Raw genomic sequence first — 12,058 nt, 5'->3', positions numbered from 1 at the left:
CAAGGACTTGACACAACTCACGATCAGGGGGAGTCAGCTCCTCGAGACTCTTGGGTTTCCTGAATTTCAGCTTCCCCACCCAGTAAAGGGGGAATCCATCCAGCAGGGTGGGGTCATGGTCGGTGCAACACACCTTAAAGAACTTCCCTTTGAAGCCCTTATAAGATTGCTGAAATAGGGTTAGGAGGACTCTCCCCGCCACCCCATTGAATCTTACCCAAAGCTTCTTCCCTGGACTTTTAGCCTCGAAGAAGTGGAGGAAGACGTCCACGGAGGGAGGGTGCCCAAAATGGTTGCACAAGATCGCGAAGGCCCAACTGTTGGGGTGCAGCTGGGCGGAGGCCACGCTGATTTCCTTCAGGAGTGCCCGCTCGAAACCCGAGAGCAGTAAACGAAGTTTGATCCGCTTGAAGACGGTGGCGTAGAGGAAAAAGAAGGGTTCCCCGTCATTGGCGCGATCATCAATGCACACAGGCTCACCCTTCGCGCAAGGCCGAATGGATACATACGCATCACATTCTCTCCCAAACATGTGGCTCATACTCACAACCTCGTCCTCCCTGTGCTTTATCACGTCCCCGCTGGAAGTGAGCGTGGAGGTTTTAGCGAGGAGTTCGTCAGAAGCCCAAGGGTATAGGGCTTTGTAGTCAATGTTGGGAGGAACGTTGGGAGGAGGGTTGAAGGTGGTTTTTGTTCTGGCCATCTCAAGGAGAAAGCTAAAAAGAGAGAAAGGAAGGAAGAAAACGAGGGTTTAGAAGACGGCGATGGCGTGACTAGAGAAACCCAGAAAAAAAGCAGAGACTTAAAGGAAAAACAGAGAAAACCTAAATGCAGAAACTTTAAACAGTCCCAGAATAGTTTATCATATGTTATGAACGACATAATCTCAAGATAAGAGCATTCAGTGCATAAAGATCATACCTTTTGATCGAAGTAGATTGGAAGTTTTGAGTTTCGAAGAAGGAGAAACGAGAGCGTTCAAAGAAAAGAGAGAATGATCGAAGAAATAGTAAGTGAAGTGATGGAACAATGGTGAAGCGCACGTTTTTGAAAAAGTTAATGTAAACGAGGGAGCGCAAGCAAAAATAAGTCCTAGTCGTTGATCTAGCCACGTGTGCGAAGATTAAAACTGGTACAGAGAAGCGTCACTTCGGTGCACTGTTCACGTCCCTTCACACAGTGCCACGTAGGTCTCCAAGGGCGATGACTTAGTCTCTTCGCTAAACAAGTTAACAGCTCGAGACTGGGGGCTTGTGTACCGACCAGTCCTCGGACATCGCTGACTACTAGTAATGGTGGGCCATGTAAGATGGGACCCACAAGCGGCATGGGCCACTGTCTCACAAGGGACATGCGCCAGGGTGTCGAGGAGTGGTCAGACGTCGATCACCAGGATGTGCCGATGTGTCCTCGGCAACAGAGTAAGGCCGATGTGACATCGGGAATCGGTGATTCAAACAGAAGAACTGGACCACGAGAGGTGGGTCCTAGACAACACACAAGTTATTAGTAGGGGAAGCCTAGATCACGAAGGGTCCATGCGTGTGGTGTGAATAGCACATTCAGGCGCATCACAAGTAAAGAACCATTGGAGGCGCTAAGGCCCGTTAGGGTTACGTCTTCCAGGGGTAGGCTGCATGCATGGCACGTGAACAGTTAGGGCTCCCCCAAAATGGATGGTCCCAGAGATTAGGTGCACAAGTTGGTACCCAGGTGGCCATTCCGTTAAGAGAGCCTTACGCGCTAGATTGCACTAAGATTGGGCAATAGCGACGTTAGGACATTCCCCCAGAAACCCTAAATGCGGGTAACGGAAACAGCGGAAACCCTAGACTATATAAAGGGTAGTAAGAAAACCTACAAGGTACGCAGTTCTTGAGACTAGAACTATTACACACTTTTCTGTTTCTTTGCCCCAGTATTGACTTGAGCGTCAGAGTGCAAATGGCCTCTAGGGCGCCCCTTTGTCTTTGTAGGTACAAAATGCTTTGATAGAAAGAAAGCACGAACCAAGGCAGGAAGAATTGGGCGTGTGATTTTCGTTAGAGCTATGAAGGCAATCGAATCAACCGACATGAACAATAATAGTGAAGTAGATTTAAGGATAACATGGTTTGTTTACCTTAGAAAAAAATTCAACAAAAAAGGTTGAATTGGGAACTTACGAATGATTTAGTTGTTTTCCATCACATTCTTATATTGTATGGTGAGCAAGTTATTTACAATTGAAACAATGATTAACAATTAAAGATTGTTATTAAGAGAAAAAATATAAAAGTTTAAAAATATGAATGAAAAGTTTGTGAGTGTTTGATTCATATGATAAAATAAATAAAAATATGTTAATTGTAGGAATTTACAAAATGGCTAAATTATTCTCATATTAAAAATCATATTTAATTGAATAATAAAAATATTTAAATACATAATTAATGTAAAAAAATTAAAATATAAATTAAATTTGAAATAAGTTTTCAAATTAAAATAAGAAAAAAAATATTATAAAATCTCTGCAGTGTTGTAGTTTTGAGAGATTAAATATGCAAAGACAAAGGAAGAGAATATTCATATGTGATCTCCATGACAAACAAGTTGCTCGTGGTTTTATTCATTATGCACACATGTGTTGGGTCTTTCGAGGGGGATACACTAGGAAGATTTGTCACCAATAAATCATGAGTAAACTCACATAAAAAATTATAACACTTCCTCCAACTTAAAACCTTAAGACAATGAGTTTGTGGGTCTTCTTTCATGTTTGTTGCTAAACTTTCTTATTTCTACTCAATGTAGGACTCAAACTCACTTGGGTTCCTAATAACGTAGTGTGGACATGAGGAAGAATGCACAACATCGTAAATCTAGGGTGTCTTTCATCCCAAAACTCACCACTTCTCTAGGGTAAGTAGGAATGGTAACGAGACAAGACAGAATGCAAATTTACCAATACTCGTCCTTGTCCTCAACTCTAAAGTAAAAATAAATACCCATCTTTATCCTCATCTCCATGTCATATGAAATTTGTATCACATTCTATTAAGTGCATAGAAACGAAGGATCTTGAATAAATAAATACTTGTATAGTTGAATATTATTTTGATGGTAAATTTTAAATATTAGAAATTTACTTCATTTTCTTTTATGTGTTGAATAAATGCAAATAATTTTTTGTATTTTTGTTTATTAAGCCAAATAAGGAGGGTTGTAGCATTAAAAGAAAAAAAAAGAAGTAATTTGAAGTTCATCAAGCACAATGAAGTCATCTTAATTTTTGGCAATGTGGGAAGTCAAAGCAAGATAAGTCAAGGAATAAAGGAAGGCAATGCAAGTGTAAAGAGAACATGAAAAACATGACTTAACATGCTCTTATTTTTTAGCCTATCAATGAAGACCTCTTTAAAATTTAATTCCAAGCTTGTAATTTTTAGCCACATATTGATGACTTCATCAACATTTGTCTGGGAGATTCTCCAAATGATATGACAACTTGTATCTCTCATAAATTTTTCTTTTCCACTTTCTCTTTAATTCTTTCTATTCAACCAAATGCTTCTTTTATATATTCTCTTCTTTGAAACGATTTTTCAAACTTATATAGTTTTATGGATTAAATTTGTATCTAGTGTTGAACATATTTAAGTTTCATGTTTTTTTTATTTAAATCTTAAAAAATAAACAAATTCAAGTTCTTAAACATTAATAAAGTTAATTTATGTTAGACTCTCATCACACACTCTTTCAAATATTAATTAAATAATTTATAACTTTTTTACAAAAAAAATCACAAGAAAACAAACATGATATGATGAAGGAATAAATATCAAAAGAAGATGCATTTTCTCTTTTCTTCCATGTAAATTTAAATAAATCTTAAAATAAAATGCCAAATAACAATTACATAAAATGCCAAATTACATTTCAATTAATCATCAATATATATTTAATTTTTATTTATATTTTATTCATATAACTTTTTTCTTTAATGGAAGAGATGATGAAAGAAGAACTTATGGATGGTGAAACAAGGATGTATCATGTCACTTGATGGGGTGGAATCACCAAGATGAGTGAAAGGAGGCCGCCACTTGAGAGAATCATATCTCACAAGATAAGACCAATTTTGGAGGAGACTCACTCACTCACAACTCACACAAAAATTGTGCAGAATTTCTTTACTATAATTTCAACTTGTGTTTATAAAGGGTGAGGCCTCCTATTTATAGAATGAAGAGCCTTGGAGAACAAGAAGGGATAGAGGTAGGATGGTCTATGCAAGGGGGCAACCTAGGGTTGGACTTTAGGTCAATGCTACCACTTCCTACACATTCTAGAACCTAGGGTTTCCTTCCTTCCTTAATGGACTTTTCATGTGATGTGAGTTTATTTTAGGTTGATTCATTAGGTGACACTTTTTAGAATTAGGATCTGAATTCTTTAAGCAATTAAGGTGAGTAATCTAAGGAAAATCCCCACTGGACATTAACTTAACAAGTGTTAAGTAGATGAGAAGGTTCATTTACAAATACCCAAGGAAAAATACAAGAATAGGTGATTATGAATGTCAATTAGTGGTGCGGATTCTAGAATACAAAACAATTAATATGAACCGAATGAAAACACAATTAAAGGACAATGAACTGATTGAAATCATCAAACAACAGAAAACAACTGATTAGATTCAAGAACAACACAAATTCTACCGATTGAAAACAAGAACAAATGAACAAGACATGTTTAGAGTTTGATATGGAATGGAAATGGAATTGGAAGATGAATGATAGGAAAACTTATGTGGTTGAAGCAAGGGAAGAGGTACACGCCATTTGGAAGGTGATAGACTCCAAGATGAGTGAAGGTTGTCGCCACTTGAGAGCTCTCAAAGAATCACAAGATAAGACTGGGAAAGGAGTAACAAGTCTCACAAATTCTCACTCAATTTGAGTATAGTAACTTTACTTCAATTTCAATGTATTTTACATGAGCCAAGCACATCTATTTATAGTGTGAGAGGGCTGAAATTAAAGTGGGAAAATTCAAATGAAAGTTATTTGAAAAATGGCGCCTAAATCTAGTCACACGGAAGGTGTGACGTCACATGGAAGGTGTAACTTTGTTTCTTCTTCTCATAAGCCCTAAACTCCAATCCACAACTCCCTTTTATGTTCTATTTTAAAACTACTCTAAAGAAATTACAAAAGAGACATCAATTGAAGCTCATTTACTAATGCTTGTGCCCTTGTTCTTAGTAATCTTCTGAGGCATGATGGATGATGAAATCATGTGTTTAGGCTTGGGCCTCAGTTTGGGCTTGGGCTTTTATTGGGCTTGGGCCTCAATGTTAAGAACACTAATAGGAAGAACTTCTAATGTTTTGGTCCTTGACCATTCCACCTATTGATGGCATCTTCTTTTGCTTGTTGAAATGACCCTTCAAAGTTGGCATCCATGGTCATCTTCTTATGGATTTAGATCGTATCACAAGCAGTATTAGTATTACTAGAAGTACTAGTACTACTAGTATTACAAGAATTACTAGTATTACTAGCAGTACTACCAGTACTAGATGTACTAGCAGTACTAGTATTACTAGTATTACTAGTATTACAAGCAGAACTAGTATTTCTAGAATAACTAATATTACTAGCAGTACTAGTATTAGTAGTACTACTAGTAGTTCTAGCAGTACTAACAGTACTAGTATTGTTAGAATATATGGCCTTAAACGAGAGGGGGGTGAATTGTTTAAGAGGGGTTTTTGAAAACTTTTTCAGCTAGAACAAAATCCTTTGTGTGAATCCAGATCAGAATTTCAGTTAGCCAAGAATTTAAGCACAAAACAGCAAAGCACCAGAAAAACAATCGGTTGTTTATGCAAAACAATCGGTTGTTTATACAAGTAAAGCAATAACAACTGAATTTAAAGGAGTTTAAGAGAAGAAAGAGATACACAAACAGTTTATACTGGTTCACTCTTAAATCAAGAGCTACATCCTGATGGAAGAGGCCCAAGCACAAGCCCACATGCAAGCCCACCAAAGGGTAGATTTGGGCCAACCATAGAGTTATGGCCAAGAGGATCCAAGAAGACGTTCTTTTACATGTTCAAATGCCATAAACTCTAGTGTAGAGTAGACTTTAATTTCTTGTCAAAATTAGCATAGGAACTTTATTTGTAATTTTCTTAGAATTAATTTTGGCACCTAAAACACCAACCTAGGTAAACTTAGAGTTTCTAAAAAAACCTCTAAATTTACCAAGGCCGGTCTAGAAAGCCCATGGAGGGGGTGAGCATAAAAACTAGACACACCCCTCCCCATGTGCTCATTTGTGCACCCATGTGCCATGTGCACCCATGTGCTTCACATTTACATTTCATTTGGCTAGCATTAGGGTTGCATTATGGTCCTCCTTAGCCTATAAAAGGAGGATCCTACACCTTGTTTTTTCAAGTTTATTGTGAGTAAAGTTATGCTGCCATTTTGTGCCAAGCTTTGGTTCTCCTAGAATTCTAGGCTCTAAACTTCATTTCCTTCACATCTCCTTGGGCTGGCCGAACCTCCCTATAATCATACCTTTCATGCACCTTCAAGATCAACACCACTCTTAGGAGGATCTTGCTCACACACCTTCATAGCTTCCGCACCACTTTTTCTTACATGATTCAAGAAGACCTTCATCTAGTCCCCAGAAGCCACTGGGCAATCCACTAAGCAATCAAAACAGATTACACACAAACCACCAAAGTAGTGACCTTGAACCCTTCAAGAAACACACTCACTTTGGCACAACACACACGAAGAATGTTGATCTTGACCACCTCAAGAGCACACAACACTCCTTGGCTACAACACCAGAAGTTATAGAAGATTCAGAACGAATTACACTTGTTTACAAAATAATCTGAAATCAGTACAGATGCAATCCTATTCCACTCTTTTTTGAGAAAACCCAAAGCTTGATGTGAATGTTCAAACCTTGAAATCAATCTTTCTCACTTAGTTTGAAAAACACTTTAAATTCAAAAAGGTTTTAAAACACATTAGCTTTAGATTCAACAAAGAGTGGATTACACTTTTAAACTACCTAGATCCTATCCTAAACACAACAGCAACTCCGGCATTTCATCAAACACTTCGATTTGGATTCTTCAAAGCCCTTGATCACTCTTGATCAACAATCTCCTCCTATTTGATGAAGACAAATCTCTGGTTGCTTGTGTTGGACTTTGTTTGAATCTGAAGCAGTTCCTGCAAAACAAAACTTATGCAATACAAAGCATCTATAGTAGCAGGTTAGAATAACACATTAGCTTGTTTTCTACATAAACATCAAAGCAGAGAAAACCAGCCAAAAAAGCAAATATTCAAACTTTAAACATCAACAGCAATAGCAGAATAAAAAACCATTCAAGCAGATAGAGTTTGCAGAGTTTAAGACAACACAAAACCAAATTCTCCCTCTATTTGTCTTCACAAATAGTATTTAGGAAGAGATAAAACATAAATTGTTCCAGATAAAACAGAATATAAAGAGAAAGTGCAGTAAAGCAGCTACAAATTGCAGAAACAATCGGTTGTCCCGAGCAATCAACCGATTGTTTTTCCTTCAGTCTTCCTTTCCATATTGTAGCTCAAAAATCTGATTCTGAAAAGCTTCAAGCTGTTCATCAAGAGCCTGAAAGCGAGTGTCCATGCTCTGGAATTTGTTGTCAATGTTCTAGAAATTTGTAACACAAAGATCATGGAGATTTCTTTGATTTTCCGCATAGCCATCAAGCCTATCCACCATGTATCTCTCAAAAGAAGACATTAAGGGAGTCCCATCCCCTTGATGTCCAACACTTGTTCCAGCATTAAAGTCAGTTGCAGGTTGTTCTTCATTCTGAACATTCATATCAGCATCTTGATCTTCTTCATCAAAATCAGTAGGTGCAGTACTTGACGAACCACCATGATCACCATCTTTGCTTACCCATTTTCCATTGATCTTGGTGAAACCCATTTGCTTAGTGAACCATTTTTCACTTCTTGTGTTGATTTCACCAACTCAGAAGTTTCATCCTCAAGATTCACTTCAAAATAGAGTAGAAATTTAGAAATTAAAACAGCATAGGGGTAATGGTAGTCACTTAACCTCATGGATTTTTGCATATGCTCTTTGATGATATGAATCCAATTGATCTTGAATTTCTTCATGATGCAATAGATATAGACCAGTTTTTCTTCTGTTAAAATAGAATGGTTGCTCCCCCTTGGAGTTGGAATCCAAGTAACAATGAGAGCCAACACCCTCTCATCTAATTTCAGCCCTCCAACTGAACAAGTTCTTACTTGAGCTTGTGGATTCTTCAAATAGCTTTTGTAATATTGAATCTTGTTGAAGTCTTCCACTACACCAATGTTTCCTTTATTAATTCTCAGCACATCATACTTCAAACCACTTACAGCAGCCCATACATCATGGGTAATCTCCATGTCTACACCCTTAACATGTGAAACAAGATTGTTTCCTTCAAACTTCAAGTTTGTGTAGAAGACCCGGATTAAATCTAGATATATGTTCCCATTCATCTCCAAGAACCTCTTCAGCAGCTGTTCCTTGACAAGCCTTCTCACATTGTCCAGCTTTTGGCTTTTCAACCAATCAAAGGAGGCAACTTTTGGATTGTTTATCACTTTTGTACTTGTTTCAAAGCGATACCTCTTAATCAATTCATTATCACCTGAAAACCATCCCTCAAGACATCCTCCTGATCTCACAGCCCTAGTTTTAATCCTCTTTGAGGTAGGTGGAGTGGAATCCATGAAAGCATAATGAGAAAAAGGCACACACACAAGGATAGAAAAAGATGTTGCAAGAGATGAGCCAATGGGTTGTTTTTATGAAGGAAAACAGTTGCACCAGATTTTATAGCAAAGCAGAAACCTTCTTTGATCCTTTGGTGATAGTGGGTTTCAGTCTTCAAGGTAGAAAAACTGGTCCAAGCTTTGCACAAAAAAGTCAGCATAGAGCAGAAAAACACATGGTCAACACATGTGAGTTTTGACTAGACATAAAGGCTCTTGAATTTCCAAGATATGGAATATATTCCTTTATGACAAGATGTAGCTTCCTTCAGAGATAAATCAGGCTTCAAGATTGCTTTATTGACTTAAAGACTCATTAAATTTTGAATTTGCAAAAGATAGAATTCATAGAGAAATCAAATCAATTCTTCACTGTGCTGTCAGAGAAGAAACAATCAGTTGTTTTTTCTGCAGCAGTTTAACAGAATGTGAATTCCAAGCATAAATTGAGAAAGGTTCAAAACAGATGCAATTGCTCAATTGAAAAAAGGAGAAATTAATCATGAATCAGTAATTGAAAAGTAAAGACAAGGAAGGTCTTATCCTTTTGTTATGAAGTTCCTTCAATGAGTCATTGTTTGTGATCAAGAATGCTTCTTTTGGCTTTTGAAACAACTTGGACTGGTACCAACTTTTAATTCAGTTCCAGACACACTGCTTTTCTTCCAAAAGCTTGATCAGCTAACTCAAGACTTCACACTTTACTCAGTATCCCTGCATCATAATAAGTTCAAGCAACAAGATTTGGTCCCTTTACAAATGTGGGTCCTTTTGATTTACCTTTATCATTTGAAACCTCAAAACCTTTGGGAATTCATTTCATGAAACCTTGGGGAACAAAATATTTCCTTATTTTACAAAATCTGACTGAATGACCTCTTTTCATGCAATAAAAGCATGTAACAACTGGTTGTTTTGACTTAACAATCGGTTGTTTTCCTGGTAGTTTTGAAAAAAGACTTTGAAAACTTATCTTGCTTGTTCTGTGGATTAAAACCTAGTCCTGCTTTTCCAAAAACACAATTTTGAGATGCCAAGACATTCTCAAAGTTGGATTTGCCCTTTGAAAGCTTGTCCACAGTTCTAACAAGATAATGAACTTTGTTTTCAAGGTTTTCACAATTTTCACAAACAAGAGAGTCACACACATGAGAAGAGTTTTTGCAATGCTTTTCAAGATTTTCAAAATCATTTTTTGACTTTTCCAGTTCTTCTTCAAGTGTTTTGACCCTTTTTTTCAAGCAAGTTATTCAACCCTTTCAATCGGTTGTTTGAGAGAGCCAATCGGTTAGCTTATTTATGAGTTTATTTAAAAGCTTGAAGTAATTGACTATAATTTTTAGCACTTAAGGAAGCACATGAACTTACACTGCTTGAATCATCATCACCTTCTGCCATTAAGCATAGGTTGGCCTTTTCATCTTCACTTGATGAGCTTGATGAAGAGAGTTCATTTTCATCCCAAGCAATATATGCTCTTCTTGATTTTCCCTTCTTTTCCTTGTAGCTTGATTTCTTTTCATTGCTTTCTTTATTTGGGCAATCAACTTTTATATGCCCTTGTTCACCACAACCAAAGCAAGTATAATTGTTAGAATTGAAATCACTAGTTTTCTTGTTTCCATACCTTTATTTGTTGGCTTCTTTGTTGCGATTTCTCTTCAAGAATTTACTAAACTTTTTGGACAGCAAGCTATGGTTTTCTTCCTCACTTTCATCACTTGAATCTTGTTTTCTCTTGTGCTTGGCAACTTTCAAGGAAATGCTCCTCACATGCTTGTCTTCACTTTCTTGAACATTGAGTCTATTCATCTCCAACTCATGTTCTCTAAGCATACCAAACAATGAGGTCGTAGTCAAGGATGTTAAGTCTTTTGATTCAGAGATTGTTGTTACCTTAGGTTGCCAAGATCTATCAAGGCACTTGAGAATCTTGATGTTTAGTTCCTCTTTATCAAAGGTTTTCCCAAGGCTCATTAGATGGTTGATGATGTGAGTGAACCTCTTTTGCACTTCAACAATAGATTCTCCCTTAATCATTCTCTTGTATTAGAGTATGTTTCCTTGCTCTCTTCACATCATTTGTTCCTTCATGGGTAACTTCCAAAGTGTCCCACATCTCCTTGGCCGATGAACATTGTGAGATCTTGAAAAATTCATCCGAATTCAAAGCAGATGTTATGATATTCTTGGCAATACAATCAAACTTGGCCTTTTTATTTTCAGCATCAGTCCACTGGGACCAAGGTTTTTCAATAGAAGATCCATCCTTATCAAATTTAGGAATAAAAGGGCCATTTTCAATTGCATCCCAAATTCCTTTATCAAGAGATTCAACAAATATTTTCATTTTAACTTTCCAAAATTGATAATTCAAACCACAAAACAGAGGTGGTCTGTTAATTGAGGCACCCTCCCCAAAAGGTAGTTTTTAAGCCATAGAAAAAAGATTTTAGGATCAAACTTGAATATTTTCAAGTACCAAGCTCTTGATGCCAATTGTTAGAATATATGGCCTTAAACGAGAGGGGGGGGGGGGTGAATTGTTTAACAGGGGTTTTGAAATTTTTTTCAGCTAGAACAAAATCCTTAGATCAGAATTTCAGTTAGCCAAGAATTTAAGCACAAAACAGCAAAGCACTAGAAAAACAATCGGTTGTTTATACCAGTAAAGCAATAACAACTGAATTTAAAGGAGTTTAAGAGAAGAAAAAGATACACAAACAATTTATACTGGTTCACTCTTAAATCAAGAGCTACATCCAGTCTCCAGAAGCCACTGGGCAATCTACTAAGCAATCAAAACAGATTACACGCAAAAGACCAAAGTAGTGAGCTTGAACCCTTCAAGAAACACACTCACATTGGCACAACACACACCAAGAATGTTGATCTTAACCACCTAAAGAGCACACAACACTCCTTGGCAACAACACCAGAATTTATAGAAGATTCAGAACGAATTACACTTGTTTACAGAATAATCTGAAATCAATTCAGACGCAATCCTATTCCACTCTTTCTTGAGAAAACCCAAACCTTGAAATCAATCTTTCTCACAACTAAAAACTCAAATATGTTTTTCTTGTTTGTTTTAAAACATAAAAAAAAACATTTATACTTTTCAAAGATTGGTCAAAGCATTTAATAGAGGAGCGTATTCAGTTGGAAATCATTTAAAGCACATTCAATTATCAAAACATAATTCTGTT

Source organism: Phaseolus vulgaris, chromosome 10, assembly GCF_000499845.2.
Source record: "Phaseolus vulgaris cultivar G19833 chromosome 10, P. vulgaris v2.0, whole genome shotgun sequence".
NCBI lineage: Eukaryota > Viridiplantae > Streptophyta > Magnoliopsida > Fabales > Fabaceae > Phaseolus > Phaseolus vulgaris.
This window is presented reverse-complemented; position numbering follows the sequence as displayed.